Raw genomic sequence first — 16,456 nt, 5'->3', positions numbered from 1 at the left:
AGGGCCCAAAAATTCATTGAACCATGTTTCAGTGATACATAGAACCTCAGGGCCGTGAGTTTCTAGAATGTATTTAATGTCATCGCAATGTGCAACTGCAGATCGAGCGTTGATCAACAATGCTTTAAGTATGCTGGTTGAGTCCTTAAGCTCAAGTCGTGTGTATTCAAACGGAAGTGCGGCCGAGGGACGATGAAAGCCCTCAGGCCAGATAGTGTTAAGCGGTGCAAAACCCAGAAGCGCCGTGCGAATAAGTAATGCGATCAAAAGGGTATGCAGTACCCAAATGATCAGAGAGCCAGAGCCCAGACTTGTCACGGGCGGGCTTGCATTAAGCGCGGACTTCGGTGCGCGTCATGCCCCTCCTCATCCCCATGGTGCTCTCCATCTCTCCTTTCTATTTCAACTGCATCTCCATCACTTATCCTCCCTCTTGGTCTGGAATTACGAAATTTAAGAAGGCTCTCCAGGTCTCCAACCCAGGTCTGCCCATTGCCGACATCTACGTCAATGCTAACGCCAGACAGACTATCACTGACATTCTCTGTCGTCCTTCTCCTGACATATAGACTCTGAATATGGCCATTGTCCTCTCCCATTAATGGTGGTACCAGATGGGAAGTGCTCTTGGCTCACTTATCGAGGTGCATCAAAGTCTATCGAAATGGCACTATCATGGCCCAAGACAGTCAGGCCAACGTCCTTCTTGACGGGTGCCTGCTGTCTCTTTTCAAAAACCCAATCCCCTTCTCCTGCAGCCTCATGGCCCTCTTTCCGTCTCCCCCCATCCCGCGGTGGTACCCCCCCACCCCATTACCCCCACTCAGAAATCATTTAAAGGAGGCAACCAGCTACCCTCAACTCCTGCTCTGCAATCAAACGCTCCTCTGACATCAGTTTCTTTTAGACTTTGACCTCGACATACTTGCTCTCAATGAGAATTGGTTCTATGCCAGCTCTGACACTACTTTTGATACCCTTCTCCCTGATGGGTACAAGATCCTATCCAATCACGGGATCACTCGGTCTGGGGGCAGAGTGGCACCAATCTTTCCCGAGTGGGTTCCGGCCACCATCATTCCCACTCAATCCTACTCCTCCTTTGAATGCCTCGTCTGCAGGCTATACGTGGCTCCTTACCTCTCCCTCACTTTTGCTACAATCTAAAGGCCTCCTGCACCTACTCGCTCTTCATCTCGGAATGGGTGGACCTCTCCTCCTCTCTCCCGGCCTCCTACCCCAAACTTCTCTTCCTTTGGGAATTTAATATCCATCTGGAATTTCAGGATCTGGCCTCTGTACTCTTGTGACCTCTCGCTCACAATTCTGCTCTCTGGCCCAACCCACTCTTCTGGACACACCCTGGATGCTCTAATTTCAATGGACATCCTGCTCTCCAACCCTCTAATTACCCGCTCCTGGTCTGACCACTCTCTCCTCTCCTGCCACCTTGAGCTCCCTGGCCCCTCGACCATGCCTCCGTCTGCATTGCCAGTTTCCTTCTCTGTCATTCGACTGATGAAGAAGCGGCTGGCAGTCGCTGCATTCGCTGCCACCTTCATTCCTCTGCCTTCCCGTACCTCAGACTCCTCTACAGATTCAGCACCGTCTAATCTCCAGCTCTCTAGACATCTTTGCCTCTGTCATGAAGATCTGTGTGAAGCCTGCCTCCAAATGCAACTCTTGGTATGACTCTGACTTGGCAGTTTTGAAGCACAAGTGCAAAGCTGCTGAGCGGAAGTGGCAGGCCTCCGGTACATCCTCTGACAAACTGGCTTGCGCCTACTACAAAGGCAATATCGTCTCACTATCTGCTCCAAGACTGCATCTCTGGGGCCATCAATAACACAGCTGAACTTTTCAAAATCTGCAAAGAACCCGTCAATCCTACTGCAGTCTCCACCTCTCCCCTCCCCTCTCTGGCCTCCCACTTCTCCAAAACTCACGACACCCTGTGTGCACTGTCCTTGAGTCCCCTTCCCACAGCTCTTCTCTGGCCTACCTCTGCCAGCACTACTTTGACACTGGCCGTTTCCCTCAACCACTCCCTTGTGCACCCTCTCCTAAAAAAGCAGTCTGCAGACCCTTTGTGCTGACTATCGCCCTCTCTTCATCACCCCTTTCTTGGGCAAACTCATGGAGAAGTTTGTCATCTCACAACTAACCCACCACACTGAATCATATGGCTGCCTCTGCGACCACCAGTCTGACTTCGGAGGACCCGAAACTGCTCTCCTGAGCACGCATGAAGACCTGATCTCAAACTTGGATTCAAACTCTCCCTCTGCTCTGATCCTTCTTGACCTTTCCTCTGCCTTTGACACAGTCAATCAACGATCCTCATAAATCGTCTGTGTTACCCTTGGCATCACAGACAGGACACTGGCGTAGCAGAACTTCATTTCAAACCGACCCTCCCAAGTGCAATTGGGCCCTTTCCAATCCTCAGGGCCCTTTCCAATCCTCACCTAGCTCTCTACCTGTGGCGTCCCTCAGGGCTCTATCCTATTGGCATGGCGTTTCAATATGTAGCTTGCCCCTATGGCCCAATTGATCTCAAACCTGCTCTCCTCACTTCCAGTGCTATGCAGACAACACTTCGCTCTCCTTTAAGCTCCCTTCTACCTCGTCTCTCATACCAGACTGCCTGACTGCTATTCAGTCATGGTGCTCTGCTAATGATTTCTGCCTCAATGCCAGTAAAACAGAGAACCTTCTTATTGGGACACCTACTCCCTGTGTCCGTCCCTCCCTGGCCACCCTCCTTGGGTCCCCTCCCCTCACCTTCCTGTGAGGCAAAACACCAAAACACCAAGGGTTATCTTTGACTTCGCTCTCCTTCTCCCTGCAGATCACAGACCTTTCCAAGAAGTCCACTTTCAGCTTCATCTCCTCAGCTGCATTCTCCCTTTCTTCACTTTCCCGCAGAAGCTCAATGTCTCCAGAGCTCTGGTTCTCTCTAGACTACTGCAACAGCCTCTTCCTCTCTTCCCTTCGACCTCTTCAGCTAATCCAGAATAGGGCTGCAAGACTTATCCATGGCCTCAAGCCCAGGGACTGCATCTCTCAAACCATAAAAATAAAAAAATTTTAAAAAAATCACACCACTGGCTCCCAGTGACCGCAAGGATCTAATTCAAGACCCTTTACATCATCCACAAGGCTGTCTGGGGCCTGGGACCTATCTACATCCAGCTTTCACAATTTAAATACCTCCCTGCTAGAGTTCTTCGGTCCTCTAGCTCCAAGTCTGCAGGTCAGATGCTTCGCGAAGCAGAGAGTGTGAGGAAGATCTCTTTCCTCGGCAGGAGCCTCCCTCTGGAAAGGCCTCCCTGCCCCTTCAGACTCGAGCCGGAACTTCTTAGATTCCGGAAACCTCAAGAGTTTGCCTCTACCTCGCTCATGCTAATGTCCTTCTGCTGCAGCGAGTGGTTTGTTCTGAGTCATACAGGGACTAGACCATCCCCAGTCTCCCTCAGCACCCCTTAGCAGCACTAACCTTTAAACACCCTTACCCAGACTAGCCCGAATCTGGTCCACCCTGTCCACTGCACTTGTCTGCCCCTTTTGCCCTGGCGCTTGCTCTTGTGGCTCCCCTCAGCACTTGCTCACTCTCCCCCCCCTTGGACACCCCCACTCCCATCTCTGCCCAGTACTTCACACTCCCATGCACTAGTTATCACCTTTATCTTGGCACTTACACGGTAGGATTGACACATGGCCAAGATAACCGTCACTCTGTTTTTATCCCTATGTCCCTATGTCCCTCACCCCCACCCCCCACATCTTTCGTCTCGTGATCGCCTGGTAACACTTGTGTATAGGTAACATACAAATGACTAATCAATAAAATAAAAATCCACTGCCAGGGTCAGGATCCCAGAGCGATGGCCTTTCCCTGGCAACCTGTGAGGAAGATCTAGGGGGAGTAGATGGGAGGATGCCTTCAGGTTCCTCACAAAAGATGTTCATCAGTCCCTTCAAGAACTGGACCACAATTTATATTTTGAAATATGAGCATTGCTCAGGCGAGCTCTTGAAAATAACCAGGTTACTCACCGTAGTGACCACCTTACTCCTAATCCATAGTCCCCTTTCCTCCATACTTATGGGACATTCCTCCGTCCTGTGGGACAGGACCGGAGCACTTTGTAAAAGCATCAAAAATGTTGCTAAATGTTTGTCCTTCCTCTTTTTATGCGGGGTACCGCACGCGGCCGTAACCCTTCCCACCTTAGCTCCGCCCAGCGCATCGCCCATCAGTCCTTTTCTATTGCCAGGTCAGAGACCATTAAGCAATAATAGAGGAACCTTATTAGAGCGGACGGTGTTAGGGAAAATTCTCTTATAAGGCTAATTTCCCAAACCTAGAGAGTCCCCCAGCAGCTTTGCTGGATTTTTTGGGGTTTGTTTTTTTCTCCTGCTAAGAGCGAGACTCTTTTACTCCTACTCTAAGGCATGATTTGAATTATGTCTGACTTGTTATGTGCTTATGGGCTATGGGGATTTCTTTTTACTCCATAGGGTATCATCTGTTTTTCTGTATGTGTGGTACACAGCACCCTCAGTGCAGTACCACAGGGGTGTCACAGTGACCCCCAAACAGACTCCATACCCTGGGACTGACTACTGTCTACCAGGGCATGTAAAGTCACCATTGGCTTTACTAGTCCAAAATTGTGAACAGAACCAGTACAAACCATCATATTGTGGAAGTACTGGTAAGGGGTAATTCGATTACCCCTGGGTCTGTTTTCGAGGGGGCACTGTCCCACCCCCCCTCGTCGGTTTTCTGGCTGGTGGCAGTGGTTACCACGCGAAATATTCCACCAGCATATTACCTATGGGATTTTCCCATTGATTTTAAACGCACCACGGTTTGGTGCAATGTTAAAGATACCGCCGGTTTATTTATTTAATATTAAATCACTGGTTGGGTCTTTTTGCCAGAACTTGATTCTAAAATGGCGTTTATGTCCATCTCTGTAACTCTTACCAAGGTCGAGCCCTTTGTTCCACTTTTTGGCGGGCTTCTCCACAGAAGCCCTCCAAATGGTGCCACTCTGTCTGGGTTCCACAGGAAGGGTGGAGGGGGGAATTGGCACCCTGGACTGTGTTGCCTTAGCAACTCAAGTCGCACTCTACTCTGATTGGCCCAGCCCGCCCGGCTCACCACTTCGCATGTGTGATTGACAGCTAGGCTGATGAATGGGGGTTTTTCTGCATAAAAGCAGGGCCTTTGGGACTGGAACTTCAGAAGTCACCACAGGACCGAAGAATCCGAAGAGGGAAGAAGCTGAGCCACCTGCAACGACGACACGAACGGTGAAGCCCTGCTGCAAATACCTCACCACTTTGACTACAAGAGAAGATCTTCTGCTGGTCGAGTCTTCTTCCTCTGAGCTGGTGGGATCAACCAGTTCACCCTTTTCGCCTTCCAAAGACGTCTCTTGGTCGAATCGCCCGTGCCAAGCGGCCGGATAGCCAAGCTCACCACTTTTGACTGCGAATAAAAGGACCGCACCTTTTAATAGGGAACTCCACGGCTGGTTTCATCCCTGTGCAGTGCAACGACTCCCCGTTCCCTCCTTGACGAGATCTTCTCTTCCCCTGGTCGGAACCAAGAACTTCAACCACTGCCAGGGACAACTGCCCCTGCTGGAGATTCCTTTCTCTTTAAGGTAGTGTCCTGCCTGGCCTCCCTTTCTACAGATTGCTAAAGGTGACCCTTAAATCCTTGGCTTCTAAACGGGGTTGGCTCCCGGCCTTCTAACTATATCTTTTGCATCACCCCAACCTCTTTTGAGCACTCTGCAAAGACTATTAGTGCACTTTAAACCGTGTGATCCTGGGCACATTTAGTTTTGCTCCATTTAAAGTGGGCCTGGCCTATGAACTTTGGCTCTACAGTATAACCTGCCTTTCTCCCTTGCTCTGAACTCTTAAGTGTTGGGAACTGTTTTATTCTTCTGCTCTGCCTTTTTCTCTCTCTTTAACTACATTATCTATCTTGGTTAAGCGCTCACGTCTGTTCTAACAAATAGTGTTTTAACCCTGACTTGTCTGATAGCTATTAAGGGAGGTGTGTATACTTTACCAGACTGTTTTAACTTGCTTTTGATTGAGAGTGCTAGTATATGCCATAAAGTGTGTTTTAAATAAATCATTATATACTTTTTATACAAAGCTCTGGTCAGTGTTTGTTTGCTCTACTGTGTTTTGGCCCTATTGTGTATGCTCTACATACTGCCCTACTCTTCTTGAGAGAAGTCTGACTGCTCAGCCACAGCTAAAAGGTAAATCTGGGTGGTGCAGACTGCTATCAATTGGGTTTACTGCTTACTCCTGTGGTCTTAATCTTTTTGCAGTGTTCCCCAAGGGAACTGCACAGGATTCTGCCTAACAGACAGCGTGCGGGTGGTATGTAGGAAAGGGCGCTATGGACTAGGAGTAAGGTGGTCACTACGGTGAGTAACGTGGTTATACTCCTACGTCCCGTCCCCTTTCCTCCATACTTATGGGAGATTCCCAAGCAATCCTAATGAGAACAACGGGTGGATGGAAACCCCCTACCGAAAAAGGTTCTTCAGTACAGCCTGGCCAAACTGAGCATCGGATCTGGAGCTCAGGTCCAAACAGTAGCGTTTACAAAAAGCCGATGGGGAGGCCCAAGTAGCTGCTTTCGCCATGGTCTCCCAAGGGACAGATTTCTGAAAAGCCACCGCAGCGGCCTTGCCCCGCACCAGGTGTGCATGAATTCCTTTAGGAGGCTGGAGACCCTGAACAGTGTAGGACTCCGTAATACAGGCAGCGATCCATCTGGAGATAGTCGCTTTAGAGGCCCGTTTCCCTTGTGGATTACCAAAAGCCACCAATAGTTGAGAAGAACTCCTAAATTCAGATGTCCTGTCCAGATAGAACTTAAGAGCTCTTCTAACATCCAAACAATGCAAAACCCTCTCCGCTTCTGAGGCTGTGTTTGGAAAGAAGACAGGCAGGGAGATTGACTGATTCAGGTGAAAATCAGAAACCACCTTCGGTAAGAAAGCAGGATGTGTCCTTAGGACTACCTTATCTTTGTGGAAGACCAAAAAGGGATGCTCCACCGACAGAGCTTGGAGCTCACTCACCCGCCTTGCTGAAGTAACGGCGACCAAAAAAGACACCTTCCACGAAAGGTGCTTAAGATCTAACGTTGCCATTGGTTCAAACGGCTTATGGCACAACGCTGTGAGGACCACATTAAGATCCCACGTCGGGTGTGGCTTGCGAACCGGAGGGTAGAGATGCGTTAGACCCGTGAAGTGTCTCTTCATCAATGGATTTGACAGTGAATAAGAGCACTGGTCCATGAATAGATAGGCGGCAACGCCAAAAGGTAAGTTCAGCATGACAGAACGTGAATTCCCGATTCTGCTAGGTGAGAAACGAAGGAACGCACAGTGTCAATCGAAGCCACCTTGGGATCCAGCTGTTTGGCTAAACACCAGTGACAGAACCGAAGCCATTTGCTTCTGTACTGAGACCTTGTCGAGGGCTTCCTGGCTGCCTGGATAATGCGCATGTTGTAAGCCGACAGATTGAGATGCTCTAAAGATCTGAACTCAGGCACCATGCTGCCAAGCTGAGCGATTGTGGGGAGGGGGTGCCACAGCTGCCGATTTCTCTGGTGAAGCAGATCGGGAACCAATGGAAGCCTGATCGGTTCACACACCGACAGGAGTTGAAGCTCTGAAAAACAGAACCTGGCCGGCCACAAAGGAGCTATGAGCAGAAGAGAACAGTTCACCTTGTTCCTCAGCTTGCAAATCGTCCGATGAATCAAAGGCAGAGGCGGGAAAGCATAGGACCTCATGTTGTGCCAATGGATCTCGAGTGCATCCCCAGAGAGGAGGCTCCCAGCCCATTTCTGGAAGCATACAAAGGAAGTTTCTTGTATGCCGATGTTGCAAAGAGGTCCACAAAACCCGGAGTCCCAAACACAGGAATACCTGTGAGACGACCTCTGCCTTCAATTCCCACTCGTAGCTGACCATTGTCCGTCGACTGAGGCATCCGCCGGGACATTCAGCTGGCCCGGGATGTATACTGCCACCAGCCAGACGCCATGCTGAATCGCCCATTCCCAAATCTGAATGGCCAGATACGCAAGAGGAGGGGACTTGGTGCCCCCCTGCTTGTTGATGTAAAACATTGACACCACATTGTCTGTGCGGGCACAATCCACTTTGTTGGCAATGACCGGCCTGAACGCCTTGAGCGCCAGGAAAATCGCCAGAAGCTCCAGGTGGTTTATGTGAAGGAACTTGTCTTGGGGCAACCAGAGGTCGGAGACCTGAAGAAGATCTAACGTTGCACCCCACCCCAGAAGGGAGGAGTCCGTCGTGATCTTCACCATCGGAGCGGGGTCTTGAAAACCCGCACCCGACAGGTTGCTGAGAGACGACCACCACGCCAGGTCCACTCATGAAAACTGGAATCAATATCATCTTGGAGTCCAGATCCACAGCCTGACTCCAAGAATTTCGAAGAACCATTTGCGTCCGCCTCATTTTTAGCCGGGCAAGAGGAAGAGCCAAGATGCAGGAGGCCATGAGACCCTAAAGCCACTGGAACCACCAAGCCAACATGCTCTCCGACTGCGCAAACATCTGACACGTGGCCAACAGATCCGCCATTCTGTGCCCGGTCAGGTAGACTCCGCAGTCGATCGTGTTCCAACTAAAATCCAGGAAAGTCAAGTCCTGAGAGACCGTCATGGAATATTTCCACCAGTTAACCGACAGCCCATGGTGGAACAGGAGCTGGAGGAGAGACTGAAGATTGTTGGAGGCTTTCAGTGGGCAAGGACTGCGCAACAGCCAATCGTCCAAATACGGGTTCACATGAAGCCGAACATAAGCTGCGAAAATCGACATCATCTTTGTAAAGACACGCTGTGCCGAGCTGAGGCCAAAAGGGAGCAGTCGGAACTGGAAGTGCTCCTACCCCCACAGAAAACCGTAGGTATCTCCGGTGTGGATTCCAGATCAGGATATGCATATACGCGTCCTGAAGGTCCACCACGCTGAGCCAATCGCCCTTCTGTAAAGAGGACTTTATCTGACCAGGCGTGATCATCTTGAATTTCTCTTGGGGTAGAAAAAGATTGAAATGGGAAAGGTCTAAGATGGTGCACAGGCCAGCCTGGTTGGATTTGGGCACGGTAAACAGCCGTGAGTAGAAGCCCTCCCCTCGCTCCCCAAGGGGAACGGGTTCCACCGCTCTGAGATCCAGTAACTTCTGAATCTCGGCTCTGAGGGAAGGCGGCCCAGACTGCTGGAAGGGAGGATTGATTGGTGGGGAAGGGGTAAGCAAAAGCCCGCCCGAGCGACTGACAAGACCCACCGGTCCTCAGTGATAGTCTGCCACACCTCCCAATGAGAAGCAATGTGTCCTCCCACGGGGAGTCGTGCGAGCACAGAAAACCCTAGTTTAGTTGGTTTCTCGGCAGCAGCGCCAACTGAACCTGAGGAGGAGGCAGAGGAGCGGGAGAAAAACCGACTCTGTTGCTGCCTTCGGTGGGAATTTCCCGAAGTGGCGTCAACCCTGCGGTATTTTCGATCTGGAAAACCTATGAAACCAGAGGAGGGCCGAGGCTGCGACAACGATCTCTGTGTCCCAAAAGGTGGTTTTACCAGGACAGACAAGGACTTGGCGGTCTGAGTGCTGTCCTTCGTTTTGGTCAGCTCCACATCTGTTGTGGAATGAAAGAGCTCCTTGCCGTCAAAGGGCAGGTCCAAAACCTTATTCTGTACCTCCTTAGAGAACTTGGTGGCGTGCAGCCAAGCCTTGCGAGAGGTATCCACGCCAAGCATAAGGCCCCGGGCCGAAGTGTCAACATGATGCGCCGCAGCCTCCAGCAGATCCTGTGCCAGGACCCTGGCATCCGACAAACCCGCCTTGAAATACTCAAGTTTTTCAGCGGGAATAAATTCAACAAACTCCGACAGACCTTTCCACATTTTCATATTCGCCCCCGCTAATACCAGTTCGGCATTGGCTTGACAATTGCAGGGCTGAGTTAGCAAAAATCTTCCTTCCAAGGGAGTCAAGAAACTTATCCTCTTTGTCCAGAACCTGTGTAGTCGATGAAGAAGAGGATGATGGAGGCCTAGATTGCAAAGTGGCCGCAGCCACTACCGTGGAGGAGGGGGGCGGACATGATGCTAAGGCCACCTCTTCCAAAGAATTAAGCTTGTAGAGCGCATCAATTTTCTTGTTGACAAACAGTCCAGAGTGTGGTTTCTCCCAGACTCTACGGACCTCGGCCAAAACGTCCTTCTGCAAGAACAAGCCGGTACGCTCCGAAGGAGACAAGGTGAATGACCCGCACTGGAACATCCGGCAGACACATGTCCAGCACCCGGTCATGAAGTGCTCTGAGAGCGGGGCTGGTCGTCATTGTCCTGATCACCCTGTGCGTCGTCCAACAGGTCTGGATCAGGCTGAGTCGCATCGAGCACCACAATGGGCTTGTCCACTGGGGACAACGGAGGCAGGAGTGGAAGAGGCCCGGCAGGCAAAGGTGGCATCGGCGGAACCGCAGCTGGAACGGACGGCGCAGGCAGGCATATCTCCCTAAACAAACCTCGAAAGTACTCCTTCATGGGGTCGGAATGAATACGATTTTGAAACTTGTCGAAAAAGGCGTCCTCCGCAGACGATTTAGGCGTGACCGGAGGAGGCCTCTCATGAGTGGAGTAATACCAGGGACGCAAGGGAGAGGGTTGCCAAGAGGGCCCTTCCCCAGTGGTGTCCACATAAATCAAGGGCGCAGATGCCGCAGGCAGCTAGATATTGTGCGGTAGGGGCATCCGAGCGTTCCAGTCAAACTGGACAAAACGGATGTGCACACGGAAACCAATGTTCACCCACTGAACCACCCCCTACACCTAGGGCCGATGGCGCAGTCGTAAGGGATGTATCCAAAATGGCCACTGTGGTCTTGGCGGAAACGGCCGCCATTTTGTCAGCGCCTGAGAACTGCGACACGTGCGGAAGTGAGGCAGGGGTCCCCACAGGCGGGTCAGGGGTCTTCATTTTAGCCTTAACACAATGAACCTCGGCCAAGCCGGTACTGTGTGGCCTAGGATGTTTCTGAGACATGCTAATCGCCAAAAAAAGCCTTTGCAGGAAGGACCTCGGCACTGCCGGTAAAGGAGGAATTACAGTTCAAAACCTCACTCCTTGCCCCCTCAACAGATCTGGAGTCACCGCAAGAGCGGGAACAATGAGGAACACCTCACCGACAAGACCTTAACAGGCCTCTCAGAACTGTTGGTCACCTTAGCCTCTAAACGAGGGACCTCTGACCTGAGTCCGGTAAAAGCCTCTTCACGTCGGGCCTCGAACTTACATTTGGTATCAACAACCTCAAACGAGGCCTCGGGGTGTACCTCGGTGTTTGTACGGGAAGCTCAAATCAAGGAGCCCTCGGAGCAAGCTCCAGTACCCAACGCCTCAGTAGAACTGGGCCCACAAGCAGCCCCCACAGGAATGTAATCCGGTGTCAAAAGGCCCCTGACCGAGACCCTTGGAGAAAACTCTGGTACACTTTAGGCCTAGGCGGCACCTCAGGGTAAGCCCCAGTAACAGAACTTTTGATGCTCCTCCCAGACCGGGAAGACCCCGAGTCCCCCGGCTGGGGTGCCCTAAAGTAAAGAATTCACCGGGCGTTTCTTCTTTTCGTCAATGAAGGACTGAAAATGCATATATAGGGGGGTGGGAGGAGTGCGCTGAAACACCACCTCCACCGCTCTAAATGACGTTGAAGCGTCCGGACCGAAAGGGAATCGCTATAAAAGCATGAGTCCCACCGGTGGTCAGGACCCAAGCACTCTAAACTAAGAGGATGGGGATCCGCACTAGTGAAGCGTCGCTGACAGGAAGAACAATTAGGAAAGTCTAGCTGAAAAGGCATAGACGGACTACCACACGATCACTAAGCAAGAGCCAGAGGAGGAAACTGGAAGAACAAAAAAGTCTTCCGCAGATGCACGTGCGTTCAGTCTCGAACCAGCGGAGAAAAGGACTGATGGGCGATGCGCTGGGTGGATCTAAGGTGGGCGGGGTTACGGCCGCGTGTGGTACCCCGCGTAACAAGAGGAAGCACAAACATTTTTCAAAATTTTTGATGCTTTTACAAAGTGCTCCGGTCCCGTCCAGGACGGAGGAATGTCCCTTAACCTCTTTAGTGCCAAGGACGAGATATCTCGTCCTTGGAAGTGCATACGCAGTGCCAAGGACGAGATAGCTCGTCCTTTTTGACATCTTGTTTAGTGTGATCCCTGCAAAGCAGGGATCACACAAAACTGTAATCCAATCCCCGGGCTATGTGAGGGGGAGGTCACCCCTCACTGCCAGGGGGCTGGATTACCTTCAGTTTCACGTCGGCGTGCGTAAAGCACGTCGGCGTGAAACAAAGTAAAATCACTGCAGCAGCCATTTTCGGCTGCTGCAGTGAAGAAAGAAGGTAAGATCCCTTCTTTCTCCGCGTCGATCTCTGGCTGTATTTCAACGCGGAGATCGAGGCAGGTATCGTTGGAAAGGGGATATTCTCCCTTTTCCAACGATACCCATTATGTGGCATTTCTGCGCACGGATCGGGCGCGGGGTGCGCGATCCGTGAGCAGCAATGTCACAGGATCAATACAGATCCGTTTGTGACGTGGGGGGAGGGGGGCAGCTTACTAGGTAAGCGGTCCCCTTCCCCCCACGCATGGGGCCACAGCGCTGGAGACCCCTGGGGGCAGATCACTGCCCACAGGGGTGAAAAAGGAAAGAAAAAAAAAGTCGGGGGGAGGTGGGAGAGGGTTTAGGACCCTGGGGCCTACTAGACCACCAGGGATATAGGAAAAAGTGGTGTCCTTGGAATGGGGAGGTTCTCCCCTTTCCAAGGACACCATCTACATGAGGCATTGCTGGTCACGGATCACCATGGAAACGTTTGTGACGTGGTGGGGGGCTGCTTCAAGTAAGCAGCCCTCTCTCCCCCCCTGGCCCCCAAAACATGGGGACACATGTGCACAACCCTGGGGGCAGATGGCTGATCATCTGCCCCCAGGGAAGGGGGCCAAAAATAGAACGGGGATGGGGGTGCTGGGATTTTTTTGCCCCCATGAAATGGTGGTGGCCCTCCCCTCCCACACCAAGTGGAAAGGGGGGCCACCCCTTGTAGCCCTCCCTGGGGGCATATTTATGGCCCCAGGCAGGAGAACATAAGGTGGCTCCCCATCCAATTGGGGGGTGGGGGGGAGAGCTACCGGGAATTAGTGTAGAGGCCCCCCAAAGGATGGGGCCTGCAGGTTAGGCCCCCCCCTGGGGGCAGCTGGCTGATCGTCTGACCCCAGGGAAAGGGGAGATAAAAAAATGAATAAGAAAAGGGAATTTTGGGTGGGATTGGGGGGGGGGGGGGCAGGCAGTAGCCACCAGGCATATATTTTACAGAAATGGGGGGGTGGCCCTCTCCCCAAGTGGAAATGGGGGCACCCCTTGTAGCACTCCCTGGGGGCAGATATCTGCTCCTAGGAAGGGGCATCTGACTCCAGGGAGGGCTGCACGAGATGCCCCCCTCTTATCTGCCCCCCAGTGAGGGCTCAATGAGATGCCCCCCCTGCATTTGGTGTGGGGGTAGAGGGTCACCCCCCCAGTACTTTAGAAAATTACCTGGCGGTTTAAGGTGCCCCTCAGCCCGCCCTAGTGTAGTGTACCTTTTCCATTTTTTTTTTTTTTAACGAAATTTGCCTTGGCGCAGATGGGCACATTGGTGTGCCAATCTTGCGCCGGGGTGCCCAAACCTTACTGCCCCACCCACTGGGGGGCCTGTCCCACCATTTTTGGGGGCCCTCTCCCCACCCCAAATGGAGGGGGGGTGTACCTCATGCAGCTGTTTGTAGGAGGCCCAGGGAGGCCTGCATTAGGTGCCCCGCCACCCATTTTGTGTGAGGGGAGAGAGGGCCCCCAAAAATGGTGGGACAGGCCCCCCAGTGGGTGGGGCAGTAAGGTTTGGGCACCCCGGGGCCAGATTGGCACACCAATGTGCCCCTCTGCGCCAAGGCAAGTTTCGTAAACAAAGAAAAAAATGGAAAAGGGTGGAATGCATTTTAGGGGGGGCTGTGGGGCACCCCAAAGGGACAGGGAATTTTCTAATGGGACGGGGTAGTGACCCTGTCTCCCCCACCCGCAATGGTGTGGCTGCCATGTCATGTAGCCCTCCCTGGGACCAGAAATCTGCTACTAGGAAGGGACGCCTGAGCCCAGGGAGGACTGCAGGGCAGCCCCCCCAACTATCTGCCCCTGGGGAGGGCTACATGAGATGGGCCGCCCCACCAATTTGGCCATGTGTGGATTCCCACGGGTGTCCTCTTTTGGGAAATGAATGGGGTTCCCTTTTTTCCTTGCTGGCTTCGACACCCTAGGCCCAAATATGTAGGTTGCCCACATGAACAAAATGGGCAGTGGAGAAAGCCTTGGGGTTACCAGTATCCTTTTGCGCCCCCGGTAGGTGCACCCACATATGTGAGGTACCGTTTTCATCGGGACACGTGTGGGGACGCGGGAAGGTAGGCCATGTGTTGTTGGCGGTGTGTTTCGGTGGGTGGCCAGAGCGAAATGTCATGAGAACTGTCTTCATTTCCAGGCAATTTCAGAGACATTTCCCTGTCAACAACAGATGTCATACCTTCTCGCGTTCCCACAGGTGTCCCCGGCAAAAACGGTATCTCACATGTGTGGGTGCACCTACTGGGGGTGCAAAAGGCAAAGGGTAACCCGCTGGTAACCCCAAGCCTTTCGGCGTAGCCCATTTTGTTCATGTGGGCAACCTACAGATTTGGGCCTAGGGTGTCGAAGCCAGCAAGGAAAACAGGGAACCCCATGCATTTCCCAAAAAGAGGACACACGTGGGAATCCACAGAGGTCTGCCTTGCGCAAATCGGCCCAGAATATACTACCCAGAACCTCTGGCAAATTCCAATTTTGGGGGTAAAACACACAATTTCCAGACATTTCACTCTGCCCAACCACCGAAACACGCCGCCAACAGATGTCATACCTTCCCACGTTCCCACAGGTGTCCCAATGAAAACGGTACCTCACATGTGTGGGTTCACCAATCTAGCCGCAACGGGAAACGGCTAACCCACTGGTAACCACAAAAGGGTTTGGGGAGATAACCTACAGATTTGGGCATAGGGTGTCCAAGCCATCAAGGAAAACTAGGAACCCCATGCATTTCTAAAAAGAGGACACCAGTAGGAATCCAGAGGTCCAACTTGCGCTAATCGGACCAGAAGGTTTTACCCAGAACCCCCGACAAAGTGAAAAATGTGGTTTTTTTTGGCACATTTGGGACTTTGCCAGTGCTTCTGGGTAATAAATTCTGGTCAGATTTGCGCAAATCATATCTCTGCCGATTCCCATGGGTGTCCGCTTTTCGGAAATGCATGGGGTTCGCCGTTTTCCCTGGTGGCTTGGACACCCTAGGCCCATATCTGTAGGTTGTGCTTGTCTGGAGAAAGTGTCAAATTCAGGTGTCGAAACAGACTTGGGGTTACCTGTGTTTTAGGCTTTCCCTTGGCGCCCAGGGTAGGTGCACCCACACATGTGAGGTACCGTTTTCATCGGCACACCTGTGGGAACGCGGGAAGGTATAACATTTGTGTTTGTGTGGTTTTCATAACGTTTTGACCCATTTGCTGGTGCCATTTGTCACACAACCCTTTCATTTCACAAATGTGACCTACATTTAGTCGCTGCTTTAGGCACCATACACTTTTTTAACCTGCACAAGTCACCTACCCTTGAAAAGGTCTGCCTGTGCCCTTTCAAAAAATGTGTGCTTGCCGTTCCTCACCACATTGGTTTTCCCGATTTACACATGCTAAGTGCATCTGTTCAGGCCGTGAGCGTAAAACTCCTGTGTACCATGGCTCAGTGTTTGGCTTGTGGTATTGCTTGTTTTGTAAAACACTACAAAGAATGTGTGCTTTCCTAACTGCAAGAGTCGGGGGGGAATGTAGCGGAGCATTGCTTTTCTCAAAATTCATAGAAGCCATTGCCGTACCAAGCCAACCATGTCCAACACATAGCTTTTTTCCGGTCATTTTCCCGCTTTTCCTCCAATCTATGGCATTTTCCCCTATCTAGCGTTTGCCTGACCTACGCAAATCACCCCTTCCTAAACTTGGAATTTTGTCTACTTTTCAGAAGTATATGCCTTTCTCTCCTCCAATTCGGCTTTCCTACCCTTTTGTCCCCTTCCGTCCATGTATGTCCAAATGGCAAAAATGGCCAAAATCGCCTCTCACAAAACAGTCGATAACCACATCAAAATATTTTTATTTTAGTTTCCACTCAACCTTTTCTTGAAAGCCAGGAAATTGGGGAATTCAGCACAGCAAACCATTCGTTCCTA

General features: G+C 51.7%; 1 protein-coding gene across 3 annotated transcripts in view; it reads right to left on the bottom strand.

The window, feature by feature from the left end:
• Positions 1-16,456, bottom strand: part of NKTR (natural killer cell triggering receptor) — a 1,715,190-nt gene that overhangs the window by 1,179,329 nt on the left and 519,405 nt on the right. The window lies entirely within an intron of this gene.

The sequence above is a fragment of the Ambystoma mexicanum genome, chromosome 2q (assembly GCF_040938575.1).
Source record: "Ambystoma mexicanum isolate Mex_15411 chromosome 2q, UKY_AmexF1_1, whole genome shotgun sequence".
Classification (NCBI taxonomy): Eukaryota; Metazoa; Chordata; class Amphibia; order Caudata; family Ambystomatidae; genus Ambystoma; species Ambystoma mexicanum.
Note: the sequence above shows the minus strand (reverse complement) of the source record. Positions and strands in the feature narration are given on the sequence as shown.